The following is an 18,118-nucleotide window of genomic DNA, read 5'->3' as shown; positions in this document are numbered from 1 at the left end:
GTGATACTTTCCACTCAATCCTTTAAATTTCAGTTCAGTTGTCACTTTGTTAGAGAAGTCTTCTGTGACTTCCCCGATTGGACCAAATCTCCACATTTAGGCTCCCATGTGACTCGAAATCACATGTTTATCTGTGAGACTGATTGACACCTGTGCAAACTGCAGGCTAGGTAAGGCCATAGCGACCATGAGGGTAGGACTGGGTATGGTTTTGCCTTTCAAGCCTCAACGCCATGATGAAAAAAGCTATTTGTTGATAAGTGAATAAATAAATGAATAGAAACTCACTGATGATTTTGAAGATGGTAGATATGCACTAAGGCCCTTCACCAAAGATCTTTACCCTTGGATTAAAGCAAAGAGACTGCATTCTTTGCCCAGGAAGCAAAGTGATTCAGACTTTCAGAGGAAGCTGCAGAATTCAGGAGGCTGTTATTTTAGGACTCTCTTTTTTTCTGAAAGCTCACCAACTCAGCTGCAAGTGCTCACTCCATCCGTGATCTCATCCAAGGAGGGAGCATTTTGGATTTAAACACACTTGGCTGTTGAAGAAACCTGACAGCAAAACATGGTGACTTCATGTCCTTCTCTTTTGTCCTTAGAATATGCACAGTTCTCTTGATGCTGGGGTAGCCTGGTGAGGAGTTCCCTGAAGGAATAGAAAAACAGTACTTAAGGAGCACGCAGTTTTGTTTTGTTTTGTTTTGTTTTGAGACTGAGTCTCACTCTGTCACCCAGGCTGGAGTGCAGTGGCGTGATCGCGGCTCACTGCAACCTCTGCCTCCTGGGTTCATGCCATTCTCCTACCTCAGCCTCCCGAGCAGCTGGGACTACAGGCGCTTGCCACCATGCCCGGCTAATTTTTGTATTTTTAGTAGAGACGGGGTTTCACCATGTTAGCCAGGATGTTCTCAATCTCCTGACCTCGTGATCCACCCACCTCGGCCTCCCAGAATGCTGGGATTACAGGTGTGAGCCACCACGCCGGCCAGGAGCACGTAGTTTTAATTCTATAAAAGGACCATTGTAATAGGGTTCATACATGTTTATTTATATATTTTTAGAGATAGGGTCTCACTCTGTCACACATGCTGGAGTGTAGTGGCGGCTCTTGACTCACTGCAACCTCCACCTTCCGGGCTCAAGCCGATCTTCCCACCTTAGCCTCTGGAATAGCTGGGACCACAGACACACACCACTGTGCCTGGCTAATTTTTGTATATTTTGTGGATACGGGGTTTCGCCATGTTGCTCAGGCTGGTCTCGAACACCTGAGCTCAAGTGATCCGCCCATCTCGACCTCCCAAAATGTTGGGATTACAGGTGTGTGTGTGAGTCACTGTGCCCGGCCAATTTTTAAATTGATTTTCCATGTGTTTGTCAAAGAATGTCACATCACTAGGTATCAGGTTCTCCAGTATGAGAGAAGTTATTATCGCCTTCCTGGGGCTTGTGGATCCACTTGCCTCTTTATTCACTGAAGTTCCATGCTATTAGCATTTGAGAATTCTATAATCCCCCACTACCCACTGCTGTGGGCTTCTGAGGGTAGCTGGAATTCAGTTGGCCGATCCACTAGATCCCATTTCTATTCACGTATTCATTCAACAGACCTTCCGAGCCCACAAGATAGCATGTTGGCCCCAGTAATTTTCTTGACCTTCATTCACTGAGTCTTTTTTTTCCACTGGAGTATAAGCTTCACGAGGGCAAGGGTCTTTGTCCATTTTTCTCACTGATATATCTAGAACAATGTCTTGCACTCAATAAATACCTGTTGATTGGATGGATGCACAGATCCCTTGTGTTAAAATGTATTCCAGATACCTTCGTGTGTTTGCATGCTTGGCATTCAGCCTTCGCTATTTCTTTGGTAATGATTTTCCACAGGGAAAAATCTTCATCCCCCTTTCAGACCCTGTGGCGTGGTGGAGGCTGGCCCCTTCCCCAAGATTCAAGTCACTAAAACTTGATTCCAGGTCTTTTGTTGGGACTCCTGGGAAGAGAAGCCCTCCTCCAAGAGAGGAGTTGAAACTGGAAAGTTGTAAGTCAGGGGCTTCTGGGGGCTACCACGTAGTGACCACTTCCACCACGTAGTGACCACTTCCACCACGTAGTGACCGCTTGCTGGGGAGTGGAGCCCAAATTGAGGAAAGCAGAACTTAGAGAAACCTAGATGAACTGAGTCCTGATGCTGCTGCTTTCTGTGCTTAAGCCAGTGCTTATCTGTATTACTCTCCTTGGGCTGCTATCACAAAGTGCCACAAGCTGGGTGTCTTCAACAACAGCACTTTATTGCTTCATAGTTCTGGAAATTTGAGATCAAAGTGTTGGCAGTGCTGGTTCCTTCTGAAGGCTGTGAAGGAGAACCTGTTCCGTGGCCCTCTCGTCGCTTCTGGTGGTTTGCTGGTAATTTTTGACATTCCTTAGCTTGTAGATGCTTCACGCCAATCTTTGCCTTCATCTTCACCTGGTATTTTCCCCGTGTGTACGTCTCTTTGTCCAAATTTCTCCATTTTCTGACTCCATACCAGATGAGGACCCATCCTGATGACCTCATTTTAACTGAATTATCTCTGTAAAGATCCTGTTTGCAAATAAGGTCACACATACACAAGTCCTGGGGTTAGGGCTTCAACATCTTTTCTGGGGACGCAATTCAACTCGTAACACTCTCTCTTGCAGCTGAAAGCCTTACATGCTTAATGTTTCAGTTCCATGTAGCAAATCCCGTATTTTATGGGAAGCCATTCAAATAAAGAGGAATTTCCATTTTTTTCATATAATTTTTTCATTGGCCAGAAACAAAACAAATGATCTGAGGGGAAGAAGGCAACATTGTATATTTCTTGCATTCTGTACCATATATATCTTCATATATGTATACATATACATATGAATACATATGTGTATATGTATGAATTCTATCTATGTAATTCTATCTATCTACCGTCATCTTTCAATCATCTCTACATTTATAATATAGAATGTCTCACAGTTTTTATGCTTTCTTCCTCACGTGTTTATCCTGAAATAAAAACCATATCTAACCTGACTATGGCTGGTCCCCCCAGAAGCGATTCTCCTTGTTTACCTGGATGCTGTTAAAACCTTCCCAGAGGTTGCTGGTTTCCCAGCCCAGCAGCTTCAGATTTACACAGGGAGGGGCAAAGGCTGGAGCTGGAGGCTGCCCCAGCATGAGGAGCTCATGTCCCCACTGGCATCTTCTCTGTGACAGATGCCCCAGGTGCCGGGTGGATAAATTTATGTCTTCACTTCTCTGGTTTCTTAGCGAGTAAACAAAAGAATGGCAAGTATCTCTTTTGTGTCAGGCACTTTTCTAGGTGTGAGGACACAACAGTGTGCAAGGAATACACAGACTTGGATGTTACAGAGCTTACATTCCAATAGGGTTAGCAGAGTTCCTATTTCGGTTGGGGAAGCCAGTCCAATACTGTAAAGATGCCTGACCCTGTTATTTTTAGTGAGAAGTCACTAAAGGGTGGAGAAGGGTGGAGAGAGCCTTGCTTTCATGCTGTTCATGGGGTGATGGGGCTGCGCTCCCAGCCTTGTATGGGGTAATTCTGATTTTCTCCATCAGGAAGCCTCCAGCCTCTGTACCTCCAAATTAGGGGAAGTTGTGGGGTCCAGTCCTGCGTGCCCTCTACCCAGCTGTGGGTGTAAATGTCATCCTTCTCATGCTGAGGCAGTATTTCCTGTCACCATTGTCATTTCCACTTGTCATAAACAGGGGGTGGGGTCGCCCCTGGTGTGCCTCTCTCTTACCAGGCTTTCTTTGGATTTCATTTCACCAAAAGGACACAGACCCCAGTGACAAGGCTGATTTTTAGTTTTCTTCTTTGGTTGCTGTGGTTCCTATACTCTTCATGGTTTAACCTATTTCTAGGGCTTTCTATGCCTGGAACCAGCATAGACCATGAATGTCTCTGTTCATTTATGGTCAGCAGCTTCTAGCAACATGGCTGAAGAAAAAAATTCAGTCATTAAATGTAGTACAGACATATTTGGAAAAGTAATACATGCTTCAAACATGGGATGTTTTGGAAGTTTTCTAGAAAAATCTCTAGCTTTCAGGCTGGGTGGAGGTTGATTCCTCAGAAGGGAGTTGGGCTATTAGGAAAATAGAAATGATGTGTGCCTGTTCCAGGAAATGCGAGTTGAGAGCGGCTTCTCATCCGGCATTGAGCAAGTTTATTCGTGGTGGGAGTGGATGGCCCCAGGGGTCTCAAAGGCTCTGTCTGGAGGGTGCAGTAAGGTGGGAAAAGACTGTGGTTCTGGGGAAGACCTGGGGGGCAGTCTCACCGGGCTCAGCTTCCTCATGTGGAAAAGTTGATTTAAAAAAATACCTACTTTGTGGGGTTGTTAGGGGTGACATAGGAGGGGCTCCACGAGAGCGCATGGTGTTTGAGTGGGTTCAGGCAGGGGGCTTCTAGAATCAGTGCCTCCCAGGGCAGCTATTCTGCTGAGTGCTGCTGCATCCGGTTCCCAGGTTGGCTTCATATGGTAGAAGCTCAATCTGGAGATGCTCCAAAATGGCTTATCCATTGCTGGATGAAAATCAAATTGAAATGATGAGTGTTATGTTAGTGAGTTGGTTAAACTGTCAGAGTTTAGGGATTCAAAGCCTGGCTCTGCCACGCTCTAGCCATGCGTCTAAGCAAATAACTTTCCCTCTTTTTTTTTTTGAGACGGTGTCTCACTCTGTCGCCCAGGCTGGAGTGCATTGGCGCGATCTCTGCTAACCGCAACCTCTGCCTCCTGGGTTCAAGCAATTCTCCTGCCTCAGCCTCCTGAGTAGCTGGGACTACAGGTGTGCGCCACCATGCCCGGCTAATTTTTGTATTTAGTAGAGATGAGCGTTCACCATATTGGCCAGGCTGGTCTCGAACTCCTGACCTCAGGTGATCCTCCCACCTCGGCCTCTGAAAGTGCTAGGATTACAGGCGTGAGCCACCCTGCCCGGCCAACTTTTCCTCTTTTGAGGGGGCATCAGGTCCTTCATCTATAAAATGGGAGAATAAGAATCTGGATCTCATAGTGGTGCTGCTAGTTCCTGAGTTAGGATTTGTAAATGTTTAGAAATGGGCCTGACACATATACATTTGTAATAAGTGTTAGCTTGTGTTATAAATGCCTCATCTGGAAACAAGATAGCTAATAACCCCAAAAGTGGTTTCCAGCTGGGGAGGGAGAGTAGTAGGGGGTCATCTTGGAATCATGATATTTAATGATTATGATTATTTTACTTATTTGGAATTTCAAATAAGATTGAAGGAAGGAACAAGATTTTCTTTTTTTCAAAAAATGGATTGTGTTATAAAAAAGGTTGGAAAAGCCTGTCCTCCTAGACAATACACTTGGGCCTGCCTACACCTCTGTGCATTATTAATTCTAGCTTCATATCGTAGGGAGTATATGCTGTGTCGAGTGTTTTTGGCATGCAAACGGGACTATTCTCCTTGGCAAGCCAGGCTCATCCACTTGTAAAGGAGAAGCTAAGAGTAAAGCTTTTGCATGGCCCTTAGACAGTTTATGAACCTCTCCACAACTGTTATTTCTCTAGTTTAATACTAAAGGCATTCTTGCAAGGTGACTAGGGCAGACATTATTATAATTTCCTTTCTATAATGAAGACATTGAGCTCTTAGAGAAGGAAAGGGAGCTTCCTAAGGGTCACACATTGTAAAAGGCAGAAGCTACTTCCTACTGTGCCGTAAACTGCTTGGAACTGAAATACTTACTGCCTGGGGCTCACAGGTGGTTAGTAGCCATGGGAGAAACACACTAGGAAGAAATCACCGCAGCGTGGCTCAGGAGGCTGGGACCTGCCTTATGGGATAAGTATGGGCATATGGTGCCCTTTCATCTGGGCTGGAAAAGACAGGGAGAAGTATCAAGTTTTTCTTCCTGTAGGAAAACCACTAGCTTCTAGCATTGGTCCATCTTCAAGGAATTTTGCAATGAGGTAGCAACTGATCAGTGGTTATTTCCTGAACATTTTCTGTCTAGGACTTTGATGTATGTACAGGGGTTGTTGGATATCAAGGGAGCCACAGGCCACTTCAGAGTTCCTGGAACTGTGAAAAGCAGAAACAAGAAAACAAGGTTCCAAACTCACTGAGATATTCACAATGCTTACACTGAAAAATAATGCTTGTCAGTCTACTAAAAATGAAGTGTCATATTATCATACGATCTTAAGTTAATTACAGGATTTCTAAAAATTAATAATTTAATAGCGTATGGCAGGAGGCCTGCCAGCCCTGTGTGCCTTGGATGTGGGGCAACTAAAGCACACTCCCCCCTCGCTTTTTTTTTTTTGAGACGGAGTCTCGCTCTGTCGCCCAGGCTGGAGTGCAGTGGCGCAATCTCGGCTCACTGCAAGCTCCGCCTCCCGGGTTCACGCCATTCTCCTGCCTCAGCCTCTCCGACTAGCTGGGACTACAGGCACCCGCCACCACGCCCGGCTAATTTTTTTTTTTGTATTTTTAGTAGAGACGGGGTTTCACCGTGGTCTCGATCTCCTGACCTCGTGATCCACCCACCTCGGCCTCCCAAAGTGCTGAGATTACAAGCGTGAGCCACCATGCCCGGCCAGCACACTCCCCACTTTTAAGAAGCCATTGACCCACTGGAGTAAACAAACATGTGAACAACCAACAATATCACAATGAGATAAGTGTGAGTGCTATGTCGGGGAGCCCCAAAGAGGGAGGATCAGAAAAGGCCTGACAGAGGTGAAGCTGGGCTGGGAGGAAGGGAAGTGCCTCTTGATTGAGGCTCTGCTCTTTCTCCTCTTCCCTTCTTCCTGTGTCTCCTCACTTTCCTTCCACCAGATCCTTTCCACTTCCCTAGCCCCGCTATTGTGTAGTCTTAGAGGGCAGGAAAACGAGGTCTGCTGGTCTGCTTTCAGATTTTTTTTTTTTTTTTTGACTATAGAAGTGCTTTGGTTTCTTTGTGGTTTCTTTGAGCTTTTCAGTGAGAAAGAAGAAGGCAGCGGGAATACATTGGAAATAAACTTATCAGTGCTTTGAAGTACAGCACCACCACTGTGGTGTGATTGCCGCTTGAGGCGTGTGAGAGCACCGGTGGAGGAAGATGAGGCTGACAAGGTTAAGTGGGGCAGAGTGCTCTGGCTCTACTGGGAGTGTAGGGAGGGGAACCGAGGGACATCATCAAACAAATCTGGAACCTGAGCAAAGCAAGTTTTCTGAAAGATAACTCCAGCAGTGGTGTGGAGAATTCCTTTTAATGGCAAGAGACCAGATGCTGTGGTTACCTTGCAGAAGCAAGGTGGATCCCCACCCCAAATTTAGTTTGGATGTCAAGATTGATGCCATCACACATACCAAGAGAGCATGCACATGTTTATTACTTACATCAGGCTTGTCCAGCCCACAGCCTGTGGGTTGCAATGTGGCCCAGGATGGCTTTGAGTACAGGCCAACACAAATTTATAAACTTTCTTAGAACATTTCGAGATTTTTTTTTGCTAGTTTTTTTTTTTTTTTTTAAGCTCATCAGCTGTTGTTATTGTTAGTGTATTTTATGTGTGGCCCAAGACAATTCTTCTTCCAGTGTTGCTCAGGGAAGCCAAAAGATTGGACGCCGCTGACTTACATGATGAAGCTTCCTGGGGAAGAACAGGGAAGACATCCCAAGCTAGTTCAGAACAGCTTGGGAGAGCAAGAACAAAGACTGGCTTGGGATTTGATTTTCATTTCTTTTTATTTTTAGAGATGAGGTCTCACTATGTTGCCCAGGCTGGTCTTGAACTCCTGGGCTCAAGCTATCCTCCCACCTTGGTCTCCCAAAGTGCTGGGATTATAGACATGAGCCACCACGCCCGGCCAAGGCTTGGAATTTTTGACAGTGGTTACAATATGGGCAGGGGCTTGTGTGGTTTGGATTTCCTGCTTGCACAAACAAAGAGCATCCAGACTTTCACATGAACTTGCCCAGATGTAAGGCACAAGCGGGGTGAGGGAAAGGGAAGGCTTAAAAGTTGTTAGCAGGCTGGGTGTGGTGACTCAAAATACTGTAATCTCAGCATTTTGGGAGGCCTAGATGGGTGGATCACTTGAGCCCAGAGGTTTGCAACCAGCCTGAGCAAAATATTGAGACTCCTGTCTCTCCAAAACAATAAAAAATATAAATAAATAAATAAATAAATAAATAAATAAATGGCTAGACATGATGGTGTGCACCTGTAGTCCCAGCTGTTTGGGAAGCTGAAATGGAAGGATCGCTTGAGACCTGGAGTCTGAGGCTGCAGTAAGCTGTGATCGCACCACTGCTCTCCAGCCTGGGTGATAAAGTGAGACCCTTGTCTCAGAAAAAAAAAAAAAAAGTCAGCAGTCAAAAAAAATAGATTTAGACTATTACAGCAGAAGGAGGAAGGCCAATTGGGTGCTGTTGTGGTAATCTAGGCCAATGGTTCCCAGACTTTTGTTAAAGATACAGCTTCCTATTATTTTAGCAAATTTGAAATGTACAATACGTTATTATTAACTGTGGTCACCACGCAGGGCAACAGATCACTAAAACTAATGAATTCAGTCTAACTGAAATTACGTCCCCATCAATATCTCTCCTTTCGCTGCCTCTTTCCTCTATCCACCACTGCTGCCCCCACCGCAGCCTCTGATATCAGTTTTCCACTCTGTTTCAGTGAGATCAAGGTTTTTAGATTCCACTTATAAACGAGACCACACAGCGTTTGTCTTTCTGAGTCTGGCTTATTTCACTTAGCATAATGCCTTCCAGGTTCATTCATGTTGTTGAAAATGATGTGATTTCCTTCTTGTTAAAGGCTGGCTAGTATTCTGTTGTGTATATGTACCACGTTTTCTTTATCCATTCATCTGTTGATGGACACTTAAGCAGATTCCATATCTCGGCTGTTGTGAATTTGTGAATAGTGCTGTAATGAACATCAGAATGTGGTTATTTCTTTGATATATGAATTTTAATTTCTTTGGATAAATACCCAGAAGTGGAATTGCTGGATGATATGGTGGTTCTATTTTTCGTTTTTTCAGGAACTTTTGTGCCGTTTTTCATAATAGCTGGGCTAACTTACATTCCCACCAACAGTGTCAAAGGGTTCCCTTTTCTCCATATCCTCACCAACACAGCAAGTGTGAGGTGATAATCTCACTGTGGCTTTAATTTGCATTTCTCTGATGATTAGAGATGTTAAGCATTATTTCATACGCCTGCTGGCTGCTTGTATCTCTTCTTTTGAGAAATGTCGGTTCAAATCCTTTGCCCATTTTTTAATGTTTTTACCACAAAAAGTAAGTTGGTGAGCTGAGGATATGTTAATTAGCTTGACTGAATCTTTCTATAATTTTACATAGATAAAAACATCACATTGTGCCCCATAAATGTACACAATTATTATCAACTAAAATTAATAAATAAATCAATGCACTTAAAACATTTAAGAAAACACTAAAAAACAAAAACTAACCAACCAAACAAACAAAATACAGCCTCTTAGACTTCACTCCAGACCTATTAAACCTACGTTCCAGGGTTTGGGTTATGGAAATAGGTGTTTGTAAACAGCTCCCAAGTAATTTAGAAGTACCTTTCATGGAATGACATTTGGGAACACTGGGCTATCATAATGAAAAAGAGAACAAGGATTGAGAAACACTGGACAAGAGTCCAAGATATAAGACCCAGGGGAACCTTTAAAAATTTGCACATTTTGGGACTGGGTGACATGTGGTTGGAAGGAATGCTGGCTTATGGATTTTGCGGAGGGAATGGAAAGTCTTATGGGTCTATCTAGAAAGCTGTGTGGATGTGATTGTGAATCTCCACACACATTTCCATTTGCATTACCCACCGTATGCACTCAAAGCTTGGAAAACATTTCACAGCCTGCTCGACTCCTCCCGTCTCAGCAGGCTGTGTATCTCCAGAGTTACTTTGGGGAGTGTGAACTCATATTATTAGTTGCCAATGAAAAATGGAATTAACTATGAGACTGTCTTGCAAAATAAATTACGTAATGTGTTCCAAAGATGAAAGAAATTCCTAGGGGATTGCCAGCCCTTCTGGATAACTGTATTGCCACATTCTTTCTTTCTTGAGTTGAGAGTTAAGGGTTGACTGGGTAAAATCTGTCTTGTGCTCCATCATGAAAACACAACTCAGGGCTGGTTTTTGATGTACATCTAAGGGAAGTAACGGATAACTCAAAAGATTTGGGCCACTAGAACTGGTAAGAAAGTGCAGAAGGAGCCAATGGAGGGAGCATTGTGTATATGTGGCTTGGTGTTTAATTCTGTTGGTTGTTTGCCATGTTCTTAACAACTTAATAACTTACATAATTTGTTGATCAATCTCCCATCCTCTCAGGTTGCTGGTTTGGAAGGGAGAACATGAGAAAATCAACAGGAAACTGATGTCTAAAACTATCCATCATCTATCTAGATATCCATTTAGCTAAGCAATATAATCTATCACTGTGTGTTCTTTTCTTTTCTTTTCTTTTTTTCTTTTCTGAGAGGGAGTCTCGCTGTGTCCCGTAGGCTGGAATGCAGTGGCGCAATCTCAGCTCACTGCAACCTCCGCCTCCTGGATTCACGCCATTCTCCTGCCTCAGCCTCCCGAGTACTGGGACTACAGGCGCCCGCCACCATGCCTGGCTAATTTTTCATTTTTGTATTTTTAGTAGAGACGGGGTTTCACCGTGTTAGTCAAGATGGTCTCGATCTCCTGACCTCATGATCCGCCTGTCTCGGCCTCCCAAAGTGCTGGGATTACAGGCGTGAGCCACCACGCCCGGCCCACTCTGTGTTATTTTCTATTTGTATTTTTCATCTATTTTCTTTCTCATCTTGCTTTCAGCATTTATTTGGAAAAAGAAAGTTCATTAGATATTTCTCTTTGCAAACACCTTTATGAGATATAATTCACATTCCATATAATTTTACAATTTAAATCATACAACTTAATGGTTTTTAGTGTCTTTACTTAAGTTGTACAACCATTGCCACAACCAATTTTTAGGACATTTTTCCCCCCAAAAAGAAACCTCTTAGCCTTTAGCAGTCACTTTCCAAATATCCTATCCTCTCCCAGCACTAAGAACTCTACTTTCTGTCTCAATGGACTTGTCTATTCTGGATATTTCATATAAATGGAATCCTACAATATGTGGCCTTTTGTGACCAGTTACTTTCACTTAGCCTAATGTTTTCAAGGTTTATCTGCACAGTAGCTATTTTTCTCGAAAAGAACTCTTGGATCAGGTAAGACACAAATGAACACAACTCTCTGTATTGCCTTAATGGAAGTAGAGAAGGAAATTTTGCATTCTGTAGTTGCCCAAGGAAGTATTGTTAAATTAATTTTGCTTTATTTAAACTAAGGTGCTAGACAATGAATCTCCCAACAGGATTGGGACACTAGTCCTGTCTTTCAAAATAAAATGCTAGTCAAGCAGGTAGACTGCGGGGCCAAACTGCCTGGGCTCCAATCCTAGCTCTGTCCACCCATCCTGTTGCTAGTTGTATGACCTTGAGCAAATTATTCAAACTCTCTGGGGCTCAGTTTCCTCATTTGACAAATGGGGATTAAAAATTGTACCTAGTTTCAAGGGTGGCTGTGAGGGCCAAGTGAGATCATGGATGTAAAGCTCTTGGCATGTTGCCTGCCCACTGATAAGCCCTCAATAAAGGCTGGCAATGATTACCAAAGTTCTTATTCAAAGAACTACAGTCCGATACAATATAAGTGTGTCAAAAGAAGTATGATCAAAGGGCCATGGGGCACAGCAGAGGGAACATCAATTCTACACTGGGTGGGTAGTCAGGGAGCAGAATCCTTTTCATGTGGGATTGCAATCTAGAGCCTAGATCCAGATGTGGTCTGCAAAATATATTTGGGGGCCACTGTTGTGTTTTAAAGATTTTGAAATTCAACACCTTTAGACAGGCAGTCACCCCTACCACTCCTTAATGGACCAAACTGGTTTGTTAGGGACATTAATGTTGCTTGAGCTCTGTGCCCCACGGTGGAAGGTGACCTTTGACCTGAAACTTAAAGGTTGGCTTTGAATTAGCCAGACAGAGAGCAAAAGGTGATTGGTGTCACTCTTTCTCTTTTTTTTTTTTTTTTTTTGAGACAGAGTTTCTCTCTGTCGCCCAGGCTAGAGTGCAGTGACGCGATCTCGGCTCACTGCAAGCTCCGCCTCCTAGGTTCATGCCATTCTCCTGCCTCAGCCTCCTGATTAGCTGGGACTACAGGCACCCACCACTGCGCCCAGCTAATTGTTTGTATTTTTAGTAGAGACGGGGTTTCACCATGTTAGCCAGGATGGTCTGGATGTTCTGACCTTGTGATCCGCCCACCTCGGCCTCCCAAAGTGCTGGGATTACAGGTGTCAGCCACTGCGCCCGGCCAGTGTCACTCTTTCTCATACTTTCTTTTTAATATTAGTTCTTCTATAATCACTATGTCACACAAGCATGTGGTAAAACATTCCTACAAAGAGCAAGCGTCCCATTTCTTCCTCATCAGTTACTGTGAGTGGAAAAGCACATCACCCAAAGTGCTTTTTTCTATTCCCTGAGTCAATAACAACAATCAATACCGAAAACACCTGTGACCAAACGTGTGGGGGTTTCTCTCCACACACCAAGCAAGCAGTCAGTTCTGCAGTGGCCACAGCTGGGAGCCCTCCAATTCAGTTTCAGCACTGTCTACTTGGAAACGGCGTCAGATCCCACAGAGTGAGGGGCTGGATCCCACAAAACTGTCTCCCTTTCAGACACCAGTCACAAGTCTGGGCCTCTGGAACTTCTGGCTGACTGGCTTCAAGCTGGGGTTCCCAAGAACTCCTCTTCGGGTTTGATTAATTTACTAGAGCAGCTCACAGGACTCAGGGAAACATGTAAGTTTACCAGTTTATTGTAAAGGATAGTACAAAGGACAGAGACGCATAGGGCTAGGGAAACGGGAGGGGACCTTCCATGCCCTCCCTGGGGCATCCTCCAGGAACCTCCATGCATTCATTTGTCTGGAAGCTCTCTGAACCCTGTCCTTTTGGGTTTTTATGGAAACTTCATTACTTAGGCATAATTGATGAAACCATTGGCTAATGGTGATCAACTCAACCTTCAGCCCCTCTCCCCTCCCCAGAGACTGGGGGCTGAAAGTCCCAACTATTTAATCCTGCCTTGGTCTGGTGACCAGTCTCATCCTGAAGCTACCTAGAGGACGCTAACCCTCAGCCAGCTCATTAGCATACAAAAGGACAACACTTTTGAAATGGTAAGGGTTTTAGGAGTTGTATGTCAGGAAACAGGTTGAAGACCAAATATGTATTTCACAGTATCACAGTTACAGTTGGAATTTCATAGCATTCCAGAGACCTGTCTTCTATGAATATCCAAACATTGAAATGTAGATTTAATCTCCCTTCCATTATTCACAAGGGATGAATTTTGAAATATTTTAAATAAAGAATGAAAACAAAATGAAAAACACACTAAAAAACAGGGCTCAGACAAGTGGTTTTGTTTTTATTTTCATTTTTATTACAGAATTTTCTTAAACATACACAAGAATAGAGAGACTGGTACAATGAACATCTACATACCCATCACTCAGCACCCTAACAGTCGTCCTCTTTTGCCCATCTTATTTAATTTGCCATTTACTTTCTTTGGCTTTGCTTGTTTTGAGGGGTCCTGTAGTATTTTGAAGATCTTGCCATTTTTACTTAAATATATATTGTGATCATTACGCGTACAGATTTTCCTCATTAGTTTAGAGAAGTCGAATTTCCATTATATGGATATTCCATATTTTGATCAGTCTCCCTTCGATCAGCATTTAGATTGTTTCCAGATTCTTGACATTATAAGCCATGTCACTAGGAACATTCAGTTTTATACCATTATATTACCTTTTTTTTTTTTTTTTGAGACGGAGTCTCGCTTTGTCACCCAGGCTGGAGTGCAGTGGTGCAGTCTCGGCTCACTGCAACCTCTGCCTCCCGGGTTCACACGATTCTCCTGCTTCAGCCCCCTAAGTAGCTGGGACTACAGGCACCTGCCACCATGCCTGGCTAATTTTTGTATTTTTAGTAGAGATGGGGTTTCACTGTGTTAGCCAGGATGGTCTCAATCTCCTGACCTGATGATCCGCTCACCTGGGCCTCCTAAAGTGCTGGGATTACAGGTGTGAGCCACTGCGCCTGGCCTATACCATTATATTACTATTTGAGGTGTCCATTCTCCTGCCTGGGCTTTCAGCCATCTGGTAGAATTAGCATTTCTCGCCAATACTTACAAGTTCTAGTAAAGGCTCATATAATCCATTTTCATTCATTTTGATAGGTCTAAATGGTTGTGTTCTTGTCTTTAATTCAGAAAATGTTTATCAAGCATATAATATAAGCTGGATATCCCTGTAGGCTCTGGAGATGTGAGAGTGACTGGGATATAAACTGTGTTCAAGGTACACATAGTTCAGTGGAGAAAAGATTGCATTGCATTTTGCCTCTTTTCCTGCTTTACATGTGTTGTATCAGCTAGGATTAAATTTAGTTGTGAGTGGCAGAAAATCCAATAACTGCCTTAAACCAGTTCACTACAAAAGTTCACTACAAAAATCCTCAATAACTTTAGCTACTTTTGGAGTTTGCAAATATCCAATATATTCTTTTGAAAACTGGCCGATAAAGGAGAAAATATGCAACATTTGTGTTGCCTTTCTCATAAACTGCAAGGAAATCAAACAGTTGATGAGAAGTGTCTCCTTTAGAGGTGTTCCAAATAAAAAATGAAGAAGAAATAATAGCTTGAGAATATTACCAATCTGCAACTGTTAATGAAATAGTGTTTCTAGTCAATAAATCACTAATAGCTGCTAACACTGCAAAAGGAGAGAGAGCCCTGGATTCTGTACCTCCAAATATTTACACCATCATTTATGAAAAGCAGACCTAGATCTGGTCAAGGCTGTAGATATGACAGCTGCTTTATATGGGGACAGAGGCACTTGCTAAAGGACACTATGAAGATGTAATCAGTGCAGTCCAGACCATGGGAAACTCAGTTCCTTCTGCAGATAAGGACACAGTATCAGAGAGGGAGGGGCAAACTGTACAGGCAAAGAGACTTAAGAAGTTTATAGACCAATTTGCATCGAAGTTTGGTTTGTCAAGACCTCTCGTGGCCTTTGTGTTTCTCAGAGCATCCTCTGTGCTTTGGCTTCTGCGGCCAATTGCCTGTTTGTTTCCTACCTCCTTTTGCATTCCTGAGAGATAATTGGATTGGCCCAGGTCCTCTTTTTGTTCTAGGCTGTAGGTCAGAGGTCAGCCGGTGGACTGCCTGGTTTGATCATATGTCCTCCTTTGACTTACTCAGCTGGAGGTAAAGGGCCAAGGGGACCTCACGAGGAAGGAGTGATGTGTGCAGCTGCTCAACACCCTGAAAGGCAATTTGGGGACCAAGAGGGAGAGTTAATAAACTGACCTAACACATCAAGTTTTTTCTGTGATTTGTTTTTTCATATGAAACTTGAGCGTGGAGGCCAAAGGGATACACCTGAGCCCATTTGGCCAGTGATTTGGGGTTCTGGGGCAAGAGGAAGAGCAGCCCATGTGAGTTGGGTAGGGGTGGGGGGCTCTGGGCAGGCTCACCATGGATTTCGGGGGGATTCTCAGGCGGGGAGAGCTGCCTGGTGGCCCCTTCTTAGTGGTGTACGTTCTGGAATTTGCACTTTGATTTTTCTACTTAGGAATTGTGTATCCATGGGCAACTTACTGAACTGTGTGCCTCAGTTTCATCACTTTGTAAAATGGGGATTAGAGTAGTGGAAACTGCCTCGAAGGTATTCCTGGGAGTTTTGAGCCCAGAATAAGCTAGTGTGTGAAGAGTTGAGAGCAGTACCTGGCACGGGGTGTGTGCACGGGTGACCTGGAGCCAACTCTGGAACCCCAGCTTTTTAATTCATTCTGCCTTGAATGAAGGGGCTGGCTGCGCTTAGTACCTGCCTGTGGGGAAGTTACCAGGCAGCCCAGTGCTGAGGCCAGCAAGGTACACTGAGGGACCCCAGAAGCACTGAGGTCAAGTCCCCGAGTCCCATGGGGCATCTCTGGGTTGGTCAACACTGGGGTCACATTGCACGTTTGCTCAGCTTGCCCCTTCTCAGTGCCAGTAGAAGCCCATGGTGAGCCCAGATACAGGGGCTGCTGACTAACCGGGAATTTGCTGCCCACAGAGGAGGGAAAAATGCACCTCCCCAAAACCAACAATCAAAGGCCAGGCAAGCCCTGTGGGAGGAAAATAACTTGGGCTACAGATTTTCTTTTCTGGGCTTGGAGTCTTGCCATGGACAACACAGAAACAGACATGATTAACATCATGGCTTCCGGAAACACTGTGTGTGTGCACTAGCAGGTGGTGGGCTGATGTCACTCTCAAATGGCTTTCTCGAGTCTGAGGGTCTGGCTCCCTGCCAGGCCCTGGCCCATTGCACATCAGCGCTAGGTATAAGCAGCTCAGAGAGTCACTTCAAGCTGCAGAAGACTTCTGGGGTGAGTCTTTGGAGGTTCTTGTGGAACCACAGGGGAGGTCCCCTGCTTATCTGCTACACTTCAAACCTGGCCTGTGCACTCAAAGATGTCCACTGTCTTCCCCAGACTTGCTGGGAGAGAGAGCAGAACCTTGTCAGACTGGCCCATCCCCACCATCCCCTTCACCTGTGCATTTCCCGTAGCATTTCCAGATGCTCAGGCTGCCCGGCACCTCCGTGACTTTGCTCAGAGCCTTCCCTTGTCTAGAGCTTGTGAATGGAGATACTCAGGGCTCAGGGACACTGAGCCACAAAATAGGGGCCCATGGAAAGGTTGAAGGCATGGCTTTGCTGACACGGGAGCTCCAGAGCGAGAATGAATTCAGAGAGTTTAGGGCTGGAGCTGAAGAGGAACTAGAGCCTGGAGAGAGGGGAGGATAGAGAAAGGATTTTTGAGAACCGCAGCAATGAGGGCTCTGCCTGAGGCTCTAGGTACTGACTCGTGGGCAGTGAGGAGAGGAAGATTTTTGTTGGGGATCCGCTTGATGTATGTTTTCTTACAACTAAATGATAAAACTGAGGCTGAAACACAGGTATTTTCTGCCTGGCCTTTTTCTAGAATGCACCTCTCTCTGATGACTATAGAGAACTATGAAGAAAGGGAGATCATGGGAAATATATGATTGAGTCAGTGCGATTTGGAGGAAGCTCAAGTGCTTGCTGTGGTTGCAGACAGGTGAGGGAACTTTACATTCCTGGCTGGACAGATTGGGCTCTGGGATTAAAGCGGTGGCTGGGGAGTGGGGAGGAACAGACACAGGGAGAGACACTGCAAAGGATTGTCAACAGGGCGTGATGATAACACAGGGAGAGCAAGTCCAGCCTGTCTCCTGGGTGCTGCCCCGAGTTGATGACTGCAATTAAACTGCCAGGCTTTACAGCCTGCTCTGCACTGCGTCTTCCTGGCATCTTGGGGACTTTTTCACAGTTGGGGCCACAAGGGAGGTTAGAAGCTGCTCACTCTCTCCATTGCCAAGCACGGGCCGGTCAATGGAGTTGGGGAGAAGGAGGCTAATTCTCAACAGCCTGTTAGTGACAGCCATTCTCTCTCCAGCTTATCTGAAGAGCATTTTATTTCAGAAGAAGGCTGAGAGCTTGTTAGAAAGGCAAGTTCTTGGGCCCCACCCCACATCTACTGAATCAGAGACCCTGGGAGTGGGACCCAGCAATCTGTCTTAATAGACCTTCTAGGAGATTCTGGCGCTAAGGAAGGAGACCACAGGTCTTGTCTATCTCTGTAGTGGGCCGCGTCTGGCCCAGAGTAACTGCTTGTTGAAATGATCAGAGATCTCTAATGAGGTCATGCATGTTGGGGTGTGTGTGTGTGTGCGTGTGTGTGTGTTGTGTATCTTTATGTGTGTCGTGTGTTTGGTCTAGGGTCCAGCACATAGTAGGTGTTCACTCTTGGGGTGGGAATAATCACTCCAACGTCCGTGTTTGAGGACTGCATTGCTGGTGCCCGCTGAGCCCGCAGAGGAGGAAGAGAACAGGG

At 44.8% G+C, this 18,118-nt stretch overlaps 1 pseudogene; it reads right to left on the bottom strand.

Annotated features, from left to right (window-relative positions):
- The window catches only part of LOC101176751, a 40,079-nt pseudogene extending 22,410 nt beyond the window's left edge, over positions 1-17,669 (bottom strand).
- Between the last annotated feature and the right edge of the window lie 449 nt (positions 17,670-18,118).

The sequence above is a fragment of the Nomascus leucogenys genome, chromosome 19, assembly GCF_006542625.1.
Source record: "Nomascus leucogenys isolate Asia chromosome 19, Asia_NLE_v1, whole genome shotgun sequence".
NCBI lineage: Eukaryota > Metazoa > Chordata > Mammalia > Primates > Hylobatidae > Nomascus > Nomascus leucogenys.
This window is presented reverse-complemented; position numbering and strand designations above follow the sequence as displayed.